The sequence below is a fragment of the Mixophyes fleayi genome, chromosome 8 (assembly GCF_038048845.1).
Source record: "Mixophyes fleayi isolate aMixFle1 chromosome 8, aMixFle1.hap1, whole genome shotgun sequence".
In the NCBI taxonomy this organism is placed as follows: domain Eukaryota; kingdom Metazoa; phylum Chordata; class Amphibia; order Anura; family Limnodynastidae; genus Mixophyes; species Mixophyes fleayi.
In genome coordinates this window covers 119,930,022-119,955,617 of record NC_134409.1, presented here as the reverse complement: position 1 = coordinate 119,955,617, position 25,596 = coordinate 119,930,022, and positions in this window count along the sequence as shown.

Sequence of the window (25,596 nt, the reverse complement as noted above, 5' to 3'; positions counted from 1 at the left end):
ACATAAGTTAAATACTGACTGTTTTTTTCATGTAGCACACAAATACTTGATAGCTTATTTGTACATTGAAATTTAAAGTTGATATTTGTGTGCTACATGAAAAAACAGACAGTATTTAACTTATGTGCAAAACAGAATACTAATTTGCACCCCTTGAATTGTAACATGGTTTTGTCCAGGAGACTGAAATAAGAAGTTTCTTCAGTTAAGAACCTTAATAAATCAGGCCCAATGTTATGTAATTGCAATTGTGCTGGACCCATTTTAAGAGGAAAGGTGGGCAAGTTTCTGCATTTAAACAAGAGTTAATGCATACATATTGCCAAGAAATGCTTATACAACCAATTCAGTCAATCATATAGCAAGAAAAAGTAATTTGTAGAGACAAAATGCGTGTTCACAAAAATCACGTCAGTGACAATGAATGTTAATATGATTTTCAGCAATCTCACTCACACTCCCTCTAGGGGATAGAAAAAAAATATAACACAAAAAAAATCTATTTTTATGGGAATGATGCAGATGTTTATTTTTGGGGGGGAGGGGTTGGGTAATGAGTTGCCTGTAATGGGTTGATGGTTTTGTGGGGGGGGGGAGTGGGGGTTAATTAACTTCCTGCAGTAGGTTGATGATTGGGGGGGGGGGTGTAATGCATTGCCAGTAGTGGGCTGATCAATTTGCCCTGGGGGGGTTAATGGATTGACTGCAGTGGGTTGAAGAATTGTGTGTGGGGGGGAGCGATGTATTGGCTGCAACAGATTGATGAATTTACCTGGGGGGGGGGTTTCTGAGTTACCAGCAACTGTTGAATAATTAGCTAGCAGGGGTGGGTGGGTGTTAATGGATTGGCTATGGAGGGTTAATGGATTGGTTAAAGTGAGGTGATTAATTGGCTTGGGGGGTGGGTGAGCAAATGAGTGGTTGGGTGGGTGAAGATATGGATGGGGTGTCAAACTTTCTGGTGAGGGTTTACAAAAATGGCTGGGGTAGGTGATGATATAGCTTGTGGGGGACATGTTCTCTGTTTTGTGTGGCTGTGACGTGGATGCTCTCTGTAGTCTCAGCGGTCACTCACTAGAATGTTAAATACTTGACAGAAGGGGCTGGTAGATGTTAGTATATGAATATAAATAATTTTTATATATTTTATTGTCTATATGTGCCTGTACTAGGAGGTTGTTTTATTTGGTCATAATGGAGTGTTGTGTTTGTATCATTGAGGGTTTGTTAACATTTTTCACTCTAATAAAAGTTCTGCACATTTTCAATACAGGACTCCAAGTTTCCAGAATCCAGCCAACTAGCAACAACGCTCCAAGAACAAGCAAGAAAAAACATCAAGTAGTCTATGCTGCAAGATCAGGTAAGGGAGAACGGAGCAATTTGTCAAAATTTCACTGCGGAATCTTACTGTAATGATATTTTAATATGTTTGCAGAATTAATTTTATTTTATGTAGTAATTTATATTTTACAATTTTGTGTGTGATGTGTATATATATATATATATGTATGTGTGTGTGTGTATATATATATATAAATATATATATACACGCACAGTGGCCATACTGCCACTTCCACTGTCTTCATTGTATAACTTTCCTGAATTTCCACTTTAACCACAGTTTATAAATGGGTGGCGGGCGGGCGGGCAGATGTTCGGGGGGGCGGCAACCGGTGTATTAGCCTAGGGCGGCTGGAACCCTTAATCAGGCCCTGGGCGTTGGGGTAGTACGTCTTAAAAATAGGCTGGTGAACTAATTGTCCCAGGAAGCCCTAGCATGCCCAAAATGTTTAGATATGCTGGTGCTATTACAGCTACAAGTGCCAACATACCCTGACATCCAGGGCCCGCTGAGACCTGGAGAGAACCTGTAAAAATATACTGCAAAATAAATACACAGACACACCATGAAAAAACAAGAACTTTAATAAAAATAAAGACTTCCCCGCTTATCCTCATTCTTCACTTTATGGCTCACCTAAATCCTTGGGGTGATCCTCTTCTTGCTTGCAATTCAGTGGGCAAACATAAGAAATCCTTGTGGATCAAAGTTTCCTAATCCTACTATTCTAATAATTATACCGGGTCTTGTTTCATTGTGCGCCCCTAACAAACACATAACGTACACAGATGTATGTATAAAATTCTGTCACAGAAAAGTTGACGTTACGTCTGTAACTTTTTTCAATATGCGTCATGTTGAATTTCTATACCAGAGGTACGTCAGGTGTATAAATACACAAGGCTTGGCAGTGTTATTAATAAATGCAAAAGACTCATTTCCCTAGTCCTTCAAAATAAAATCTAATGAAGTGTCATATACACATGAGAGGATAGTGTCTTGACAGTGGTATTTGCTGCATTTTCCATATGCAATTTAATGAAACATCCTCACATCCGTTGTTTATAGCTTACAATTCTAATCTGAATAGATGATTATAACTTGATAAAATATAGCGGTGGTGCTAATAAATGATGCAGGGGTCAATGCACAAAGAGCCTATAAGAAACAGCTAGATAGTGCAGCTAGTGTTATCCTCATCAGCGCATATCTTTACACAAGGATTCCAATACACACAAAGAATCTTATTTTGATATGCGTTCAAGTCTCATTATGTCGCATCTCCTCGGGGCATAATACACTTATGTCTACATGCAGGGCCACCTTGACAACTTTATGGGCCCCCGGGCAATGCAGTGTTCCAGGCCCCTAAAAAAAATATATATATACATATATATATATATATATATAAATAGTGTGTGTGTGTAAAAAAAATATATATGTATGTAAAAAAAAACGTATATATATATATAGGGGTCCCCTTAACTTACCTTAAGTCCGATCCTCTTCTTTTTTCCACTCCGCTGAGTCTCTTCTGCCCTCTTCCGTGCAGTGAATGCTGGGCGTGACATCACGCCCAGCATTCACTGTGAGCACAGCACGGAAGAGGGGACCAGGGAGGGAGCCGGATCACCGCTGATGTGACCGCAAGGTAAGTATTTAAAAAAAAAAAGAAAAATTTTTTTTTTTTTGGATTCGGACTGGCCCCCCTTGCCTGCAGGGCCCCCGGGCACCTGCCCATCGTGCCCAATGGAAGAGACGGCCCTGTCTACATGCCCTAAATGTACTCTACTTATACTTTCTCGAGCCCATCCTCTTCTCAAGATATTCTCTTCCCTAGAAATAGATGCACATACAACTCTAAAAGAGGTCCTATATATTTAGGCTTTCATGACAATTGATCTTTCTTTTTAAATACACAGTTTTTTTAGTCTCATTCTGCCTTAGGCTGGGTACAAACTACAGGGATTTCAGACGATCATTGGGCCAATCACACGATAAACGACCACTCGGCCCAATATCATATTAGTGTTTACTCTGCAACGATGAACGATTATCGAACGATATTATAAATGAACTAAAATTCTCGTTCAATGTTGGATACATGTTGTTCCAATTCTGCAGTGTGTATGCACTAACGACCGGCCGAGTCCATAGATCTTCATGAGGTGTGCAGTGTCGCAATCTTTTCAGTCTATGGTTATGACAGATGACAAGCACAGATCTGAAGGAAATTCGTGAAAAGTATTAATAAGATGTGCAAAGGAATCGGAATGCTGAGCTGGGACTTTTTTTTTTTCCAGTCGCTGCTAAAACCGTTAACTATATTGCATCGGGAGAAATTTTCTGTTGTGTGTACCCAGTCCTACTCCTTCTGTCTATTCCACAGTGTCTTTAATTCCTTATTTAGTTTAATTATTCCTCTCTCCCATCATTTCTATTCCTTCTTCTGTGTTCTTCTCATGTCCATTAATTTCTCCAATGTCACCCTCGCTTATCACTTGTGTCACATTCTTCCCTGATCTCTCAGTCACTTACCCCCCCTCCCCTTCCTAAAGTTTACGTTGCCTGCTTTTAGTTCCTTCCTTTTACAGCTTCAGTAATGTAATCAACTCCACTGACCACAAGGAATCCCTGTCTTCTTCTGTGATTGGCTTGCTCAAAAGCTCACTGGAGACTGTTTTATACAATTGTGCCTCCATTTGTACACTTTATTTTCTGATCAGCAGCAATCAGGATGTTGTAAACTCCAGCTGAAGAGGAAGAGGAAGGTAAGGGTTAAAGAGTGAAGAAGTTGAAGGAGAAGGTGGAGTTGTGAGAAGGAACAGGGGAAGAGGAAAAGTGGGTTGTGGGGAAAACGGTAGACAAAAGTAGTCAGACGCTTGACCATTACGCCAGCAGTGACTGTAACAACATTGTACCCAAATACATATACTTTGATATTGCAAAGATAACAGCCTCCACTCTTCTTGGAAGACTTTCCACATGATTTTGGAGTGTTTCTGTGGGAATTTGTGCCCATTCATTCTGTAGAGCGTTTATGAGGTCAGGCACTGATGTTAGACAAGACATCCTGGCTCACAGTCTCTGTTCCAGTTCATCCCAAAGGTGTTTGATGGTGTTGAGGTCAGGGCTCTGTGCGAGCCAGTCACAGTTCTTCCAAACCAGACTTATCAAACCATGTCTTTATAGTCCTTGCTTTGTGCACTGGAGCACAGCCATATTAGAATAGCAAAAGGTCTTCCCCAAAGTTGGACGCATAGAATTGTCCAAAATGACTAGGTACGCTGAAGCATTAAGATTGTCCTTCACTGAAGATAAGGGGCCTAGCCCAAACGCTGAAGCATAGCCACATACCATTATCCCTCCTCCACCAGTTGGTATAATTCAGTCAGGCAGGTAACATTCTCCTGGCATCTGCCAAACCCAGACTCACCCATCTAACTGCCAAACAGAGAAGCATGATTAATCACTCTATAGAACCTGTTTCCACTGCTCCACAGTCCAGTGTCGTTCTGCTTTACCACTCCATCTGACGCTTGGCATTGGTCTTGGTGAAGTGAGATTTGCATGTAGCTGCTTGGCCATGGAATCCCATTCCAATAAGCTTTCGCTGCACAGTTTTTGTGCTTACATTAATGCCAGTGGAAGTTCGGAACTCTTCAGCTATGGAATCAGCAGAGTGTTGGCGACTTTCACACACCAAGCGCCTTAGCAGTCGTTGACCCCGCTCTTTGATTTTACGTGGTCTTACGCTTCATGGCTGAGTTGCTTTTGTTCCTAAACGCTTCCACTTTCTAAAAATATCACTTACAGTTGACCGTGGAGTATCAAGCATGAATGAAATTTCCCGAACCGTCTTATTGCAAAGGTGGCATTGTGTCACAGTACCATGCTTTAAAGTCACTGAGCTCTTCAGAATGACCCATTTTGTCTCACAACTGTTTGCAAATGGAGATTGCATGGCTAGTTCTTATACACCTCTGGCAACGGGTCTGATTGAGACACCACAATTCAATAATTAACAGTTGTGGCCAACTTAATTTGTCCATATAGTGTATACGAAAAGGGAATGAAGGAAGGCAGACAGGAGCACAAAGGCGGTTAAAAAAAAGCACAGACACCCACAAAGCAGACAAATATGCAGAAACAGATAGATAGATAGATAGATAGATGGATAGATAGAAAAACACATATATGTATGTATATATATATATATATATACATACACACACATTTTTTCTTCATCACATAGTCGTCCTCTAAAGGTTTTTTTTATGTGACCCTGTCATCTAAGACACCAGTCTTTGCAATTTATTTGACTTCTGTAACCTACCCTGAGGAAATGAAACAAAGGGAAAAAGTGCACATTCTGTACAATGCATATAATGTATACATCCAGAAAGATGAAGCTTGTCGTGTGTTTGACAATTGTTAAATGAATCTACCACTTGGCTAGTTTCTGTGTAACCACAGAGATAAACTGCTTTGGTGAGCAGATATTGTTTGAGGATATATCAGGTTCAGGAGTAAGGGTGAGTAGCGGTCATTGCAGCTTGATAAATGGGGGGGGGGGGGGGTTACTTGCATTGCAATCACAACACAATATTAACTAGCTTGGTTCTCTTGCAAAATCCTAATGTCATCACTGTTTGGTACAGTGAGCTGTGGTTGATAATAATAAAGAAATGTAGCACTGACAATCTTTGTGGCTTTGTATCTATTTTTTTGTAATTACATATTCTATTACCTCTGTTACAGATCGTTTTTGTACAATTTCAAACCCAATATTGAAAAAACTGAAAATATAATGATGAATGAGCCAATGAATGAACATTCTTTCAAAGTATTCTGGTCAACATTATTTGAATGAAAGAACCAATTAGGTGAATTCACAGCTCTTAGCTCCAATTAGTTTTGTCACCTGGCTTCCTCAAGGAATTTCTCTAGAGACATAACAGAAACACATAAGTGACCTTTAACTAATGTGTGAAAAAAAGGTGTCAATGCTATTTTGCCTCTAAAATTCATGCAATGCAATGTTTAGTGTACAGTATTTATTAAGCACTGATGCCAAGTGATGATATACCTTGCTGGAACATTAGACTCAAACACAGTAGAAATAACTACTGCAAAGGTCAAGTACAGACCTTTTCATGTAGTGCAAATTAGCCTATTTGTCTGCCTAATTCATACAAATCAAACTGCGCCTGCTTTTGCGGAATTCCAAACCGGTTTGAAATGCCCATGAAAATGTCACTTCTGCCTTCTATCACTTTAGGACCACCCTCTTTATTCCTGTAAACTTTTTAACTCTCCTCTAAAAATACTACTTAGTTTAGTTTAATTTTAGTCTCAACTAGCATCAGAACTGTTTATTACATTTGCAACGTTTGTATGCTTAAAAGGTTTCCTTTTTCTTACAAAATGTGCCTTGAAATGTGATTGATTTTCTGCATAAAGTGCCCTGAAAGGTGGGAAATGTGTTCCAAAGTATAGGATAAGAACTGGTTTCCTTGGATGTGTAAAATCAGTCATTTATCAGAGGGGTAAAAGTCCTGCTAGCTGTAAATGCCTATGTAAATGCACCTTTTCCACCCCTTGGATCTTATTTAAGTAATCCCTTAGCACAATTTTTTTAAAATTTTGGCATGCGGGTGCATAACTAATTGTAACATCCCAAGCGCCCTGGTCCTTTGAAGATGCAACCCTACCGTAGACGCTAACCTTTTCCATGTTAAATGTTGTACCAAGATTGCAAGACTGTCTCAAGTCTCAAGTACAGAAAACTTGCATGGGAACTTTTTACGCCAAGGATTGTACACAGGACAAGCGTTCACCTACTAAGGTGACCGCATGTCCGCAGACTGGACATCTCCTCCTCGTTGCATACTCTAGCCACTGTCATCCTACCATCTTCCTCCAATAACCAACTCTAGGCTCCTTCCACCCCACTTCGGGTGATGAAACCCACTCTCTCATTCTCTTTTCTTCCCCATCTACCTGTCTACTGAATGCCATCCCCTCTCCCCCATTGCCTGCTCCCACCGTGCACACCTCTTCAATCTGTCACTTTCTAGTGGCATTGTCTGTTCCTCCTTCAAACATGCCCTTATCTCCCCTTTCTTAAGAAACCTAACCTTGACCCCACCTCTTTAGCTAACTACTGCCCCATATCACTTCTCCCCTTTGCCTCCAAACTACTCAAGCAGATTTTCTGCAACCGCCTCTCCTGTCACCTCTCTGCCAACTCCATCCTCGACCCCTTCCAATCTGGCTTCCTCCCCCTCCCCTCCACTGAAACTGCTCTGGCCAAAGTTACAAATGACCTCCTCTCAGCCAAATCCAGGGGCGACTTCTCCCTGCTCATTCTCTTGGACCTCTCTTCAGCCTTTGACACCATGGACCACCCACTCCTTCTGCAGACCCTCCTTTCTCTTGGCCTCTCTGGCAATGTCCTCACTTGGTTCACCTCTTACCTTGCCAACTATTTCTTCTCTGTTTCCCCTCCTGACTCATACTCACCACCTTCTCCCCCTCCTTGTTGGAGTCCCTAAGGGCTCTGTTCTCAGCCCTCTACTTTTCTCACTGTACACCACCTACCTAGGTGATCTCATCTCTTCCTTTGGTCTCCAGTACAACCTCTATGCCAATGACATTCAACTCTACATGTCTTCTCCTGACCCCCACCTCCTCTCTTGTGTTTTTGACTGCCTCTCCGCCATCTACTCCTGGAAGTCTACACATTATCTCCAAATCAACATTGCGAAAACTGAGCTAATAGTTTTCCCTCCTTCTATATCTTCAACTCATTATGAACATTCTATCACCGTTCATAACACCACCATCTCTGCTGTTCTCCAACTCCGCTGCCTGGGTGTCACCCTCGACTCCTCCCTCTTTTTTGCCCCCACATTCAATCTCTTGCCTAATCTTTTTGTTTCCAACGTTGGAATATTGCCCGCACCCAGCCCTTCCTCTCTCAGGATGCTACCAAAGCCATCATCCATGCTCTCATTAATTCCCATCACGATTACTGTAACCTTCACCTCACCGACCTCCTCACTCCCATCTCGCCCCTCTTTGCTCTATTCTTAATACAGCTGTGAGACATATCTTTCTCTCACACTGCTCCTCCTCTGCCTCCCCTCTCTGCCTTGCCCTACACTGACTCCTTTTCCCCTACCGAATGCTCCTCACTGTCACCTACAAGGCCCTATCCTATTCCACTGTTACTTATATCTCTAACCTCCTCTCCATTCACACTCCCACATGTTCCATATGTTTGACCAATGACCGTCGCCTCTCCTCTACACTGATCACCTCAACCCATGCTGGAATTCAACACTTCTTCCGTGCTTTCTCCCTCCACTGGAACATCCTCCCTCCCTCCATTCGTCTGCCCCCTAATCTTTGCTCCTTTAAAGGGGCTCTCAAAACTCATCTGTTCCTTAAGGCCTACCAGCCATCCTCATAACCTTCTCCTTCCTTGTTCTCATCACTTCCCACTTTCCTGTCACCTCTTGTGCTTGATCCCCTCTACTGACTCCCCTCGTGCCTGCTGTCTTTTTCCCCTAGCCTTAGTATGTAAGCTCGTAAGAGCAGGGCCCTTCTCCCATCTGTCTTAATACCATTTCTTTTACTCCAACACCACTGTACTTGCTATGCTTGGAGATATTGAAGTCTTGACTATACTCGTTTTACTCTGTACTGATGTACCTTTGTATACTGTCTCTACTGTATTTTTGCATTTTGTACAGCGCTGCGGATACTTTGTAGTGCCATAATAATAAAGAGTAATAATAATAATAATAATAATAATAATAATAATGTTAGAAGAGAGGAAGTTTCACAGCCAGCAAAGGAAGGGGTTCTTTACAGTAAGGGCAGTCAAAATATGGAATTCACTGCCAGGGAAGGTTGTCATGGCAGATTCAATTGATATGTTTAAGGGTTAGACAAATTTTTAGCTGAAAAGGGTATCCAAAGATACGACCGTTATTTAAAATGAAGGACAGTAGTGGCTCCAGGGAGAAATAGGACTGTAATATTGGATCAGGAGGGATTTTCCAGATTGAAACAGATTGGTGATTACTTTATCTGGATCAATTTCAAATATAAGTGAAGGATTGCAGGAGATCAAAATAGTTTGAGCTTAATGGACTGGTTTCTTTTTTCAGCATCGTCAACTATGTTACTAAGTCCATACAGGGAGAATCCCCCATTCTCTTAATATTTTTATTTTGCCATGATCAGGAAAATCCATAACTTGCATCCTGCCCCTGACCATGCTAATTCAACAGTCCAGTGCCAACTAGTTTCATTGTACTGCTCTTGTGGGGACTGCCTTTAATTTATATACATGAGAACTGGTTTCAAACTGTTTCTCACCATGTTCCTGGCCTCTGATTAGAACATTCTTGTAACCAATCAGAGGGGACTCCCAGTTTCTGTTGTTAGTGCCAGACTACGTTATTGAAGAAAAGACCAATTCTTAGATATTTTGAAAATGTATCTGTTCATCAACATTTACTCATAAAAATGCAGGTGGGGAACAATGTTGTAGGTTACAAAATGTGGGTTCACTTGATTCACAGTCAGCACTTGGACTACTTTGACCAAGACCATTTTATTTTCTCCACTCATACGGATTACCAGTTGGGCACACTAGAACGCCAAGCTCTAGACTGGAGGCTATTAATTATCATCCTCCCAATGATTCAGAGGGAACTTGTAGACATTTCTCCAGCTCAACACTACTAAGGTGGTGGCAGAGGTGTAAGGATTCTAACCCAGGGCTGCAGCTGCAAGGCACCACAGCTCTACTGAATGAATTATTTAAGCTGCTGGACAGCTCCTTCTCCTAGCCTTGTGTTTAGCTCATTATGACTGATGCCCTATTGAAGCCAATCTCCTCAAGTTCTTTTTTGCCAGATTATTGTGTTTCTGTTTGTAATATATCTTGCTACTACCCACTTCCACAACTTGAAACTGATTTTGCTTCATCCTTTTATACCAACTTATCAACCAGTATACTAAATAAGTATTTCTTCTGACTATGTCACATACTAACCAGTGTGATATCCAGGTTTATTCTTCAACCTCCCTGTTTGTATTCTCCTCCAGCCTGTTGATCCTGAATGTGGCTTCAGATTATTAAACAGCAAATATTTTGTGATGCCTGTAACTCATCATCAGACTCTTAGCTTTCATTTGAAAAGTTTTGATTCACACTACATGATGTATTAAAGCATCACTTTCTGCTGTTATTTTTATGATCATCATCATCATCATCATCAACATTTATTTATATAGCGGCAGCAAATTCTGCAGCGTTTTACTTTTATTATTATTAAGAGGATGTGAGGCTGTAATATATGTAGTAGTGTGCATCAAAACTTTCCACAATGACAAGTAAAGGTCTGTTGCCAGGTTGCATCTGTAGCCTATGTACTCTGCCTACCTTAGACTGCCCCTTCACTCTCCCGTTCTGCCTCTCCAGTTGCAAAGAGAAGCAAGTCTACATACGCGCATATTGGTGTGCTCTTTTTGTGGCACGCACAGTGCAAATGTGCAGGATTTAAATTGCGCAAAGTGGCTGAAGTTCAACTCAGTTCAAACATCAGATCCTAAGGGGTAGATCTACTAAAGCTTTTAAAAAGGAAAAGTGGAGATGTTTTCCATAGCAACCAATCAGATTCTATCTATCATTTGTCTAGTACATTTTAGAAAGTAATATAAATAAATAAATAATAATAGCTGGAATTCAGGGTCTTAACTAGGGCTGTGTGAGAGAGGCAACCTCAAAGGGTGCAAAAGCTGAAGGAGGGTGCTGGATAATGAATATTTTAGTTTCAATTGGTTAGAGTTGAGGACAAGGGGCCACCAATTTTCCTTCTTGCCCTAAGAGCTAAAGTTAAGGCTCTGTTGGAATCGGATTGGCTGATATTGGTAACAGTTCCACTTTTCCTTTTAGAAGCTTTACTAAATCTATCCCTAAGTGTTTTTTTCCTGAAATGTCAGATCTGTTTAATACTTAATCAAATATCCCAGCCAACCAACTCAGAATAAAACATTTCTTGTCACTACGACTCTGAGATTCAAGATGGAAAAAGAGTGACATTTGATAGCACACCTAAAAGAACTCATTATTCCTCTCTTTCATAATATAATAAGCTTGCTATTTTAGCATTAAACCGAAATACTTTTAAATCAATATCACATTAAAGAGTATTTCTGTGAATATGAATAGCTGCATTTTATTAGCTTCTGGACTATTAGCAGTCACCCAGTGGAGGAACATTTGCATAAATTTACATTTATTTCTGGGATAGTGTTTGTGTCTGGTCAGGGATACTGTCAGATGTAGACATGGAAAAACACATACACATACAGAAAAAGCAAACTGAAGCACATTGTGTACTGACAGGCTGCCTAAATGTTGGCCTGCAGACCTTCAAAGTATATTAGGTAGAGATAAGCAAATTCGTAGAGGTTTATTTTAATTTGCCATATTGGGTCAATATATCACTGAATATTTTATTTCTGGTTTAAACAAAAAATTAAAGAGACATTTAAAGGGTCTAAAAGTTGTTTGTAAGATACATGTTAGCGTTACAGATAACGCCCCTCCCTCTCCTATTGGCAGCTGCACTCCCCCATTTTTTATATCACGGTAGGACATGATTAAGGGTTCAGGTTGCCCCAGGCTTACTCACTTGTAGCGCCTCTGTGCCTTTCACGCCAGACTAGTACATGATAGGCAAAAACCAACACTCCCTTCATTTAAAATCCGGGTTTCTTCACCCCCTGCAATGTTTATGTTCCAATGTTTGAAAACCAGCTCCACTTGACTTTTTTAAAGGGCCATGGCAATCTTTGTCACTCATTTAGGTTTTTTTTAAATCAGAACTGTATAGCAGAAGGGAGGCATGAACAAGCGCTACATGAACAATTTTGCACTCCTAAAATGTTTGCACACCCCCAAATACCTTGCGTCCTAGGCTGTAGCCTAGTCAGCCTATTGGATAATCAGGCTCTGCATCACAGTCTGGCAGCAACCCATTACCAACATGGAGGGGCAGCAGCGGCAGCTTCACAGGTAAGAATATATCAGCGGCCGCCACATAGTTAAAGGATACAGCAGTGGAATTAAAGACACTGAATGAGCACATATCTTTACAGTGTTCAAAGTAAGCAAATACAGTTGTGCCCCTTCCCCCAATCAATAACTAGCACCAGTGCAACAGACTTGGGCTGGTTCCTTGTAAAGCATGGGGACAATGAGCACGAGGTTCCCTTGCTAAAGTGGCAACCAGCACCAGGCTTTACTAGCTAGTCAGGATTCTGCTATAACAGTGAAACCTGCAGCACGGTCAGCATGGTGGCTAAGTGGTTAGCACTTCTGCCTCACAGCACTGGGGTCATGAGTTAAATTCCCGACCATGGCCTTATCTGTGTGGAGTTTGTATGTTCTCCCCATTGTTTGCATGAGTTTTCTCCGGCTGCTCCGTTTTCCTCCCACACTCCAAAAAAAACCATACTGATAGGTTAATTGGCTGCTAACAAATTGACCCTAGTCTGTGTGTCTTCATGTCTCTTTCTTAGGGAATTTAGACTGCAAGCTCCAATGGGGCAGGGACTGATGTTAATGAGTTCTCTGAACAGCGCTGCGGAATTAGTGGCGCTAAATATAAATAAATGGTAATAATAATAATGGGGCTCCCTGTCATAATGTGAACAGCTCCAGTCTGTTCAGAACTGGACTGGAGTCTCAGGGAGCATTGTTTCAAAGGGCCTACTACACTAAATTAGAGAACAGTACAATATATTAATATATTAGCATTTACAGCATATGATCTATGCATCATGCCAAGGGTGGTGCAAGCAAGAGAGTTTGCAGCATTCCTATAAGATATTATACACAGGAAAAAAATATTTTAAGGAAACAACATCTCTTTCTGTCTGAGTTCCTGTGTACAACTTTGACTGACTACAACCATCGTTTTTGACCATTTGCTGACATTTCTGACTATGATTTTGCTACACTGTTTTTTCCCAATATCATTATATAGAAAAGAAGAAGGTTGTTAGTTTGTTGACGAATATCTTCCAGAGGTGTCAAGGTAAAGCTGTCAAATCTTACACAGTTATTTAGTATCGAAATAGTAAGCTATTAGACCCGGTGGTAATCGTTTTTACGATTACCACTTTTCCGACATGGAGAAGCCCTACAAAGAAAATCCGAAATTATGAAAAACCGCTTGGAAAATAAACAGACTTACCTTCAACCCGACGCTGGAGATCTCCAATGGGGGCAACAAGCTGACAGCAAGTGATTCCGTTTGGAGAAGTGTTCCGCAGTGCAGGGTGACGTCATCGCGACGTCTGTCAATAGAAATTTACAGCGGCAATGTGGGGACCCCTAAGGTTTAATGTTTAAACACTTAACCCGACATTGCCGCTTTAAATTTCTATTGATAGATGTCGCGATGACGTCACCCTGCAGTGCCAAACACATCTCCAATCGGAATCACTTGCTGTCAGCATGGTGCTCTCATCGGAGATCTCCAGCGTCGGGTTGAAGGTAAGTCTGCTTCTTTTCCAATCGGTTTTTCATAATTTCGGATTTTCTTTGTAGGCCTTCTCCATGTCGGAGTAGTGGACATTGATAAAGCGTACCCGACCCATTAGACCACATAGCAACAACGCAACAGAGAGCCAAATATTGAAATCATCATTTATTGGTTGTAAACCATGGTTTGACTGCTGGAAGGAAACCTTGGCACAACACGACATAACGACAACTCAACAAGGCAACACATTTTCTAAATAGCAATTTTGGTCTATCTACCAAATAATTGGCTAACATATAAAACTGCTATACATTACAAATTGGACCCGCGCAATTCCGGGTGACCCTACTAGTTGTTTACTAAATCTTAAGCACATCTGATCTGTGCACAAGTCCTTGGTGCAAACCAGTACCAATTAGTGCCTCTTGCTTTAAGGAACACAGCAGCTGAAGGGCATAGGAGGGATTTAGCAGTATATTATGAGTGCCTTTTTTGTAAGGATGTGAGCACAAACTTTTTTCATCTAGATTACACAGGGCCATATTCTGCAGATGTCTAGAGAGGATATTCAATTACCTATCTACTACTTCACGGTACATGCAGTTTATTTAATAAAAAATTCTACATAACACTTGCTTTGTTCTGAGGCCTCAAATTGTTTGACTTTTGGAGGACAGTTCTTAATTTTTGTTCTTACTTCTTTTTGTATAGTCTCTCTTCTGTTTTAGATGTAAATTTTGCAAAACTTCAATTATTTGTCAAAGTTGTTATCCTACATGCAACATGTTGGTTTCTTATGCTTCTCAGGAGTCACTGACACAGAAAAGTCACCCAGAAGCCAGTGGATCATTTTAGGCATCAAGTTATATTTTAGAGTTTATGATATTTTATTTTTAATCCTTTTTTTTTTAGCTTAATTGTATGCCATTGTTGGTGAATAATTCGCAGCTAGATTTCTTGATCATTAAAGTCCCTTTTATTTTGCTGTGATCAAATATTCCTCCCAGAGTTCTGAGAAAAAAAAAACGAGACAGTGAAATGTTTTTTTTCTATTGTATTTGATTTTATTTGATGGTCCTGCTCATTGATTTTTCTTGTTTTGTCTTTAATAGCTCAGCTTCCCGTAACTACTTTGTTTTGAGGGAAGGGAAAATGTCTCATTAGGGTGATGTAATTAAAGGAAAGGTGGATTGAATGCCAAGTCTAGCTCTTTCCTCTAAGCACCACCTTGGATATCACCGAAACACAATTACTGGTTGCTATGTTTGTTAGGAAGTACAATGATTCGTTCTTCCAATAATCTTGTTTTCTACTCTTGACTCTTGTTAAGACTGTCTAAGCCACTCACCCATGAAGTGACAATTTTAATTCTACATAATAGTAATGGAAAACTAATGGCATGAAAAATAACTGACAGCTACTTCACCCCAGTAATCTTATAATATTTTAATTGCCATATCACTTTACACTTCAATACTGATAAAGAAATGCATTCCCAACTAATATCTCTTCAAATGTGTTACAGAAAGTGCAGGGAATTTTAATGTCCACTCCTCTATAGGTGAATGACTATGGGAATCATAAAATAAAATGGTGCTCTGTCCACCCTGGGGGGGGGGGGGGGAACTCTGCTACCCCAATTCCCATAGCAAAGTTCAGGTAGGGGCCCGGGAGCTGTAAACTTCTGGGCACCTCGCTCTGCTCATAAAAGAGCAGAAAAGAATCTCTTATGAGCAAGTGTGGCCGGCATGCATGTGTGCCTCACAGAAGAGGACTCTGCTCTTTTCAGAGCTCAGCAGTAGTCTCAGGGGGTGATGTGGAGGCCCCAGGGATGCAGGGGTCTTTTGCAAGGGGCTTTGAAGAGGGGAGACACCAGCATTGCCTGGCTACCATGCTTTAAATAATATACCTGAAAAAAATTGAAATGTTCATATATTACTAATACTACTCAACATGCTAAAGGTCATTTATGAATAACATACAATCCAAGTGACCCGCAAATAGTGTTGTAACATCACAAAAGTCTACTTTTGGATTGTGTCTATATATTTCTATGGAACTGTACATGACAAAATGTGAAATGAGTAAATTTTACACAATGTAGCTGGGAAAACTATGAATATCCTACAGCCTATTATGAAAAGTATATGAAATAAATAAGATTTTGCGTGCTAAGACATTTAAATGAGCTGAAGAGGTGGAACTTGCATGTATGAAGATGTCCATCACAATAATCATCATCATCATCATCATTATTATCATCTTGCAGTCTAGTTCAGTCAAGTTCAATCAACAAAATATAAACAGAACATTATAGAAATAAGTGACAAGAAAAACAATAGATTCAGTAAAAATAAGTATAAGAAGAGACAATAGAGAAAGCAACTACAATTGACGTAGTGGACAGTCAGGGTAAGCATGAACTATATCATTTACCATAATGCTTTATATAATAAACTGATATTTCCTTTGGGCAAACTGTACCATTCGGCGCATCTTCAGAACTTTGGGAGGCTCTTCTATCCCACTCACTCCATAGTTGTACAAATGATTAGAGGTAATAGGCCTGAGACTTGTGCCAAGTGAATCTCAGCAACTGTCTAAACCAAACAGGCTGCTCCATCTATTTATACCTTTATATGTATTCTAGTAAGAAATGTATAAGGTAAATGTCTCACAATATAAAAATAAATAAATGTATACATAATAAGGCAAAGTCAACTTGATTCTATCATCCAGAAATTTCACCAAAATTGGGACAATTGCTTGCATTTATGAATTACTTTCCTCAGCGATTGTCCTGGAAACGTGTTGGCGACTTCTGTGCTCTAGGATTACCAACGCATAAATAGATTTATCATTTGAGATGTGTAATACATATTTGTATGAACTTTTTGCAACCTTGAGTTATCCTTATTTGCCAACATAAAATATGACTTAACACCAGTCTATTCTTCTCAGTGAGAACCTACGGTTTGACCTTCCTTGGGGCACGTAAATATCACAATAAGTTGCTCTTTTTTTTATGTATAATGTTCAAGTTTTAATCACCTTTCTCTTCATTATAACTGAGCTTTGCATCAGGAAACAAGGGCACAGCGGATAATATAATGATGTCGTTGGTGACTGACAGTTTCACCTTTGCATTATTAAAAACAAAGGTGACTCAAGAAGTTCAAGAATAACGGTGAAATAATTCCAAAGCATCAGATGAACCAAGTCCATTAAAGTAAATGGATTATAACCTCAACTAAAAGCCACAAGTCAGCAGTAGGAATCTTGTCTTTGTCATTTCTCTGCAATCCGATTTGAACTGCATGACTCAATTCCAAGAAACCTGAAATTAAATTATTGCACTTAAATAGGTGATTATAAACATATCAGATCTCCTTGCTGTTGATGCATTAAATATATATTGTTTTTTCCCGTTGGAAATTATATTTGTATGTGACGGAAAAAATAATTAGAAAACACCTGAATCAAATAACGCCTTATTAAATTATAGCCACAGACATAGTGGACAGAAGAGCCAGGTGTATTGATATATTGTTTTCAAAAATGTTATACCTTGCAGGTAGTTCTATTAGAGGAAATCTATCACACAGTACCCTTTCTTCAGAGCTTGTTATTTGTATGTGATTTATTGCACTCACAGCGGAAATGTTGTTAGTGAACATTGGGGAAGCACTGGGTATAATGAGAAATATCAATGTATCCTCATGTACTTGCTTGCAGTGACAGTCAGTAATCCATCTCAGTGACACTTACCTTGTTAACATTTTGATCAGATGGCAAATTTGTCATTTTTCATGGTAACAAGTATACGTTTGCACAAGTAGTATGGATGGAAAGTAGAGATGAAAGGCCTGTCTCAGGGATTTTTGTGCATGAAATAATCAGCAGTCTTTCAGGAAAGTATAATAATTACTCTGCGATCCACAAGGGGAACAAAATATAACTCAGGGCCTAAAAAGCATGTTTTTTTTCCTTGATCTACATTAAATGACTAGCTTTCGCTACCCTTGACAGGTTGATTTAAACACCTCAACTAGCTATCACTGTCATAACATGATTATAATGGATACTCTAACTATAGTCCCAGTATATATGACAGTACAAATAAGACAACATAAACAGTTAATTTGTACTTGTTCACAATTGGTGCAGTTATAATGACATATAAAAGGTATAACTATTAAGCTATGAAGTGTTTTTTCTCCCTTCTTTTCAGCTTTCAGCATTGACTATGTTGCCTTTTTATCTCACATTGTGTGATTGTACCTCTTTCAAGAAGCTGTAATGAAACTTAACTTGCTTAAAATGTAAAATACATTGAATTTACTACTGGAAAAGATGAACCTCTCGGCAGATGTTACTTAATTTTCAACATTTAAAGAAGTTCCAATGAATATAGCATGCGTCGTACATCGTTGGAGAGAGATTGGTCACATGCCTGGCGCTTCAGAAGAACAAAGTAAGGCTGGGTACACACTACAGGGTTTTCAGGCAATTATCGGGCCAATCACCCCAATAAACGACTGTTCGGCCCAATATTGCATAAGTGTGTACGCTGCGACGATTAGCAATTATTGTTCCAAAGCTCATCCTATCGTTTCATTTGATTTTTAAACCAAATTAAAAACCTGGTTCAATGATGGAATGACGTCCTTCCGATCCTGCAGTGTGTACGCACTCAGGATCAGGATCTCCATAGAGTCTACAGAGTTGTGATCATTTCAGCAGATGATTATGACAGATGAAGAGCACAGATCTGAAGGTAAATCTTATAAAACATGTATAGTGTGTACACATGAACCGGCATGCTGATCTGAACTTTTTTTTTTTATATCAGTTGTCTGTAAAATCGTTATAGATAACACATCAAGAGAAAATTTCTGTAGGGTGTACCCAGCCTTACTCTCCAACCTCCTCCTTGAAAACATTGCATTGAAGTAATAAATTTGCCCCATTACACATATTCCACCCCTGTAGCAACCCACCCACCCCATCCAACACATTCCTCCTCTCAGTAGGGCCGGATTAACAATGGGCCTCTGATGGGCCTGCAGCCCCAGGCCTCTCCACAGAAATAGGCCTAAGACAGCCAGGACTTACAAAAAAAAACCATTTTTTTTTTGTGAGGGCACTTGCACTGTCTATTGTATGTACCTATAAAGGATCAATATAGATATATACAATGGACAGTGTATTTAAATATATATTTACACATAGATTCAAGTTTTATTTTTCTTATTTATTTTTCTTAAATTTTCAGCACTCTGTACTTTGTTCAAAAACCTGAAAATGAGCATTTTTCATGTATGTTTCTGTTAAACACTTTAAAAATATAAATAATCAACCATTGTTTGTATTTTTCTTTTTATTCTTTAATGGTCAATAAAACAACATACCTTTACCTCTCAACTGTCCCGATTCCATCAGGATAGTCCTGATTTTAGGGGACTATCCTGATCAGCCAGGAGCTTGTCCCAGGATAAAGGACAGCTGGGACGTATTTCCATTCTTCACTTTACATACATGTTGTGTGAACCAGTTAGTGGTGCAGTCTTTATATAAGGAAGGATGAGAGGGAGATGTAGGTGGCTGGTGGGAAGTGCAAGCTATGCTCTCCATGGTGCTGGCCACGCCCACACACAGCTGACCACACCCATACATCACTGGCCACACCTCCGGTGGGACGGCACGTCTCACAATAGGCCCTTTATAATTTTCAGCCCTAGGCCCATGTGTCCCTAAATCAGGCCCTGCCTCTCAGTTTTCTATTAACACTTCTCTTTACCTCAACCTCTACTTGTAACACAACCCGCTCCGCTGAAATCTGCACCCATCCCCTGTAAAATATTCCCCCTCCCCGAAGAAGCATCCCTCCTTCCCCAACCCCTCTGTAACACACTCTCCCTACACATTACACTTATCTATCCTCTGATGAAGAGGCTCCTGGACCGGCAAAACATTATCTCACTCTTGGCTGGAACAGACATATGCTTCCTCACAAAAGCAGATGCATCTGTTCTAAAATGGGTGCATGACGTCATTTGTCGTGCACTTTTACACTTTTGGACATGACCAAAATTCAGGGACTTACTTTTGCTAATCCTATTAAACTAGTAGCTCTAATGAAATACACAAAAACAGTGGTTTGCACCAAGTAACCTGCAGCATTTGCCACATTGTTATTACCCAGCTGTCCATAAGCTGTAGATATCAAATAGATGTTAAGAAATTCATCCATCAGCAGAGATAGAACGGACATTATAAGCAGTTCCTAGGCTGAAGTGAAGTGAGACTATTAAGGAACAAGGTTTTCATCTCACCTACTCATCAGGCCACTTAGATTCCCTCTCTGCTGCCTGAACTACTCCCAAAGGTGTTGATGATCATAATGAGGATGATGCTCATTAGTGTGGATACCATATTATCTGTAGTCGTGGTTGTCTATTTGTATTACTTAATAGCTTGTTCCATTTGGACTACAGCAGGAAAGAAGATTCATATTTCATTTTACAGGGGAAAACAACATTTGTTTGTATTTTATTAGACATTATATGGCAAATGCGATTTTTTGCAATTTATTAACACTAAGTCCAGATACAATATGCTATTGTGTAATTGATACTTCACTACATTATTATATTGTAAACAAAAAGGTAATGCAAATTCATTTACTACTAACTGCCAATCAACACTACCTCTACACTATTCCCACATCTCTATGCGATTGTGATCTATAAGTATAAACACTTACCACTCCTGGCGTTATCCTGGAGCATATTCGTGTCTAGAAGTGTGACTGAGCATATGCGCGTAAATGATTTTTTTTCATATGCGAGTCTTTTCCTGCTTACACTTGGAGCTCGATTGCGCCCAACCATACATGAGTCCACCTTAGCTAAAAGGAGAAAGGTGTTGGAGCATGATGAAATCTGCCACAGAGTAGTGCAAAAATATATAGATGCATTCTCGGATGCAACAATGGACAATATTTTGTTACATTCTATCTATTTGTTAATCGATCTAGATCATTTAATATAACAAACTGTTTTAGAGGACTGGTATAATTTGCTTTATAATAGCTGGATGTTTCATATGTAGCAACGTGATTAGTGCTAATGGCCATTTAGGTTTTTATTTTTGTAATCGGTATTATTTGAGTATACCAGTATTTGCACTTTCTTCTGCAGTAACGATTTATGGAGAAGTACACTGAGAGCAGTTTATTCTTGTCTACTTTCATACTTTGCATCCAGGAGATAAAAAGATGAGGCATGAAAAGGAGTTTGACTGGATGATTCCATATGCCTCACCAAGTGGGCGGGGCAAAGTTTATGATGATGCTGTTTGTGTCATCAGCCCCTACCCACTCAGTGAGTACTTTGCACATCCCCACCCACCTTGCATTGAGAAAATTGGTTTTCTAGGAAATTTCCTGCTCTCTGGGGAGTCTGGAAGGTCTTAACCTAATCCAGTGGTCAGGGGGTAAATTACCCCAAATGGGGTAAAAATGAAATTCCTGGGGGTAATGCTGCTGATTCACATGCTGTCAGCTGGAATTTAGACCCATTTAAATGTTAAATTGCTGTTGTACCAGAAGAGCCTCAAGGGTTGGCAGAGGCACTTCTTGAGCTTGGATGCAATAATGAAGCACGTATTACATTTGAAAACAAAGCAGATCTGTCATATTTTTGGATGTCAACAGCTGCAGAGGCATTAAAATTGCACATGAGGAGGCAGTAAAAAGTTGCTGCCTTTTGCAACAACCTACCTTTGCAAACAAGGATTTTCTACTCTAACAAACATAAAAACAAATCAGAGAAATCGATTGGACGCTGAAGACTGTATCCAAATTGCTCTGACATCAAAATGTCCCAATATTGATGTTCTCGTATTAAAACTGAAGCAACATCATTTCTCCAAAACCTGAAGTTTTGAAGTTGAAGCTTTCAAAGAAATTTTGAATAGATTCAATAAAATTTTGAATTCCAATAATTAATAATATATATATTTCCTTCCTTTCAAATCAAGGGGGTAACGTCGGCGTATTTAAATGTATTTGGGGGTAAAAAGTAAAAAAGTTCCCTGATCCTTCACCAAATCCAATTGTCTCTCAGACAGAGAGTTAGGCAAATTTGGATTAGTCAATGTGCTACTGAAGGTTTTTTCCTGCAGTGACTGCAACAAGCGTAGAAGTGGAGATTCTCTAGATGAAAGCATGCTTTTGAGGGTTAGAATAGGATAGTAGAGCAAGAAAGTAAGAGCTCAGCCTGCACACAGATCAACAGAAGTTACACTGTGCATGTATATTGATAGCGAGAAGTTTCACTCTGCAGATGTCTATATGCAATGACCAGATACTGAGAATTACTTTTAGCACTTAGGAGATTTCATATGTAGTGTTGTGTGCCACTACCACATACAATCATATGTATTCAGACTGAGAGATGTTTTTTTAAATTTACCAGTTATTTTTTTACTCACTGAAGTCTAATAGAAATAATATCTTGTTTCCCATTTTCTTAGATAGTTTGAACTTTGCAAGAGGAAAGATATTTTACATCAACAGTGCGTATTTTTTTTTAAATCTACCAAACATTAATTATACTATATTTGATTATCAGGAATTTAATTAATTGTATGAGGGAAAACTAGGCAAAACTTTTATCTGTGTCAGCATACTTTTTTGTTGAAATTAAATAGTAATTTTACATCTGAGGAAATATACGACTGTAATTTTAGAATACTTTCATAAACCGTCGCGCCAGATATGAAGATGAGTCACCTTTTCATTACAAATTATCCTTTTCATAAGGGCATGCTTTGACTGATAGCTATTCAAACACATTTCTTAATAATACCATTACTGCTTAATTTACATGATTTTAAAATGTGTCTTGGATCAAATATCAACTACTTTTTCATAGTTTTTTTCACAGTCATTGCTTTCCTCATCTTTTATACCAACGGTAATGGCCATGTTCAGTTAATGAGAGTGGTCAACTAATGGGACAATTTTCCTCACGTTCGTATGACACATGCATGTTCAAAGAGCAGAAAATAGCCCAATACCAGCCTATTGGCAAATTGATTGCATACCGTAGACATGTACAAAAGTATTGTGATGGTTGCAGGCTAGGTGGCATCTTTTCAGACCCTGAAGTGTGGGTTCCTAAACCACAGGATGGAAAAGGTGCATGATCACAGACAACAGCAGCTCAGTATAAGGCTCAGAAAGCTTAAAGATGGGCTGTGTGCCTTGTGCGGGGACCAGTTGGAGACAGACAAGAGGTCTGTCCTTGGAAAATGGAATCAGTCAGACAGAGGATCAGCAAGTTCAGTGAGGAGCTCAGTAGATGGGTCAAGTGAAAGCCTGCTGTGTGTCCTGCAGGGGGTCTAAGACAGCGTTCTCTCCCTGAACAGAGAAAGAGTGACTGAAGTCACTAAATCTGGAGGATAGCTCAGAAACATTAGTACTGTGTTATTCTGCGTTTGTCCACTTGTTTTAGGTTTAGAAGTTAGATTGTGACCTGCATGCGGCTATGTTATTTTTCTGAAGGAGAGGTCCAGGGAGTGTGGCCACTACAAGGTCCAGAGGTGAGGGGGGACTGGCAATGCCATAGTTAGTCCCCTATCTAAGGCTCCCCCTTCCCCAGAGGTCCTCTGTGGAGAGCAGTGTGGAGGCTTCTACTGAGGTGGACCCTTCGCTGGACTGCAAATGCTCAGAAAAGGCCCCCGCTTTATTCTTTAGAGAGCAGACCATAGGGCACAGGAGGATAGAGCACTTTTGAGAGCAGAGGGGGTGGTTGGAGCTGCATTACTGGGATCTTACCCAAATTCTTCTTGGGATGCACTGATCTGTCCCTACATCACAGTAACTATAAGCAGCAAGAGTCCCACTTTATCATACAAATACGTACCTTCATTTCCATCTTATTTTTAACATTATTCCATTTTTGGATCTATCAGTGTAGATATGGCTTTTTTTACACCATAGGTTGAATGTGTCTTAATAATGTAAATGATATAGATGAAATGGAAACAATTAATGTATACAATAGGATAATAGTAGAATATATTGTAATAAAAAAATAAAACAAATCACTAGGATTTGTTTAGGTTTTTTTTTCCTATTTCATTATTCCAGTTTTATTGATCACACTATTTTAACAGAGATTTGTCAGAACAAAATCTATTGCAAGACAGACATAAAAACTTGTGGTATGTCTGGTATGTATAAATATCTGTATTAACATCCACTTGGTGAATTTTATTATATTGGCGTTTTTATTTTCGTTTGGTTGAGTTTTGTTTTTTTTAATGTTTTTAACTATCTATAGTGAGCTATTTTATGATAATTTGTAAATGAAAATCTGCCAAAGGAAATGTGTTTATTGCAAATCTTAGGTTTCATTTTTGGCTAAATGTTGAAATGTATGGAGATAAATGTACAGGTTTACATCTTCTTGTATATTGCCTGTCTTTAAAAGACTTGCCCCACTACAGCCAGAAATTATTACCAGGCAGCCATTACACGAAGCAGACCAATCAGAGAAGAAGTGCATGTTCTCTGACCCTCCTCTGATTGGATGACATGACATTCACACCAAGCTGTTCAATCAGACAACATCAAGTAATTCCACTGATAGGTCCACATGGTGCTGTCTTCTGACCAGTATTAGTTCACTATAGAGTCAAAGAGTTGCAATGTAGGAGGAAGAGGCTGATGTCAACTGACTGGACAGCAGCAATCAGCAGAGCATATATTACTGTCAATGAGTGGGTGGGGGAGAAAAACAGGTTGCCAGTAGAAGGGGAAAACAGGAAAGGTCAGGGAATGACTTTGAAAGAGCTGGGTTATAAAAAATTGAGATTGGGGATGATAAAAGAAAGTTAGTAGAAAAAAACTAGAGAATTTGGTTAATAAAAAAAGAATTTGCAGGAGAAAAAAAGGCCTGGAGGTAAAATAAAAAGAGCTGGGGAAGAAGGTTAAAAAAGAAAGAAGTGGAGAAAGGGGAGAGAGTTCCGTGGCAGAAGATATATAATTAAGGTACAAAAAAAACAAAGGTAGAACAGAAAGACCTTGGTGAGACTGGGGTTTGTAAAAATGAAAAAAATATGGAGAGAAAAACTATTTGTTATAAGGCCTGATTCATTAAGGTACGTGTTCTGAGCACAACCTGTGGCCAGTATTATACGCACGTTTTTAGGCTTTGCTCTCGCCCAAACTCAGCAAGGCACAAATCTCAAGATGCGTTTGCTTTTTAAAATCAGGGGCAAGTCTGCTGTGCTGTACTACACCCAGGGCCGGATTATCCATAGGGCTAACTGGGCTACAGCCCAGGGGCCTATGGCATCCAGGGGGCCCTTGAAAGTGCTCAGTAGCAGTATTGATTGGTCGGGGGGAGCGCCCCGGCGCGATCAGTGCTGCTGAGCACTTTCAGTGCGGTCCTTCTCCGGCGCGCTGTAGTCTCCTTACTGAGGAGATCTCGTGAGTCTCACTCTCATGAGATCTCCTCAGTAAAGAGCATACAGCGCACCGGAGAAGGAGATAAGTGCCGGGAAGGGGGGGGGGGTGGGGCGGGGGCGCTGGCAGCTCGGATCACGGGGGGAGGGGCGCGGGCAGCTCGGATCACGGGGGGGGGGGCACTGGCAGCTCGAATC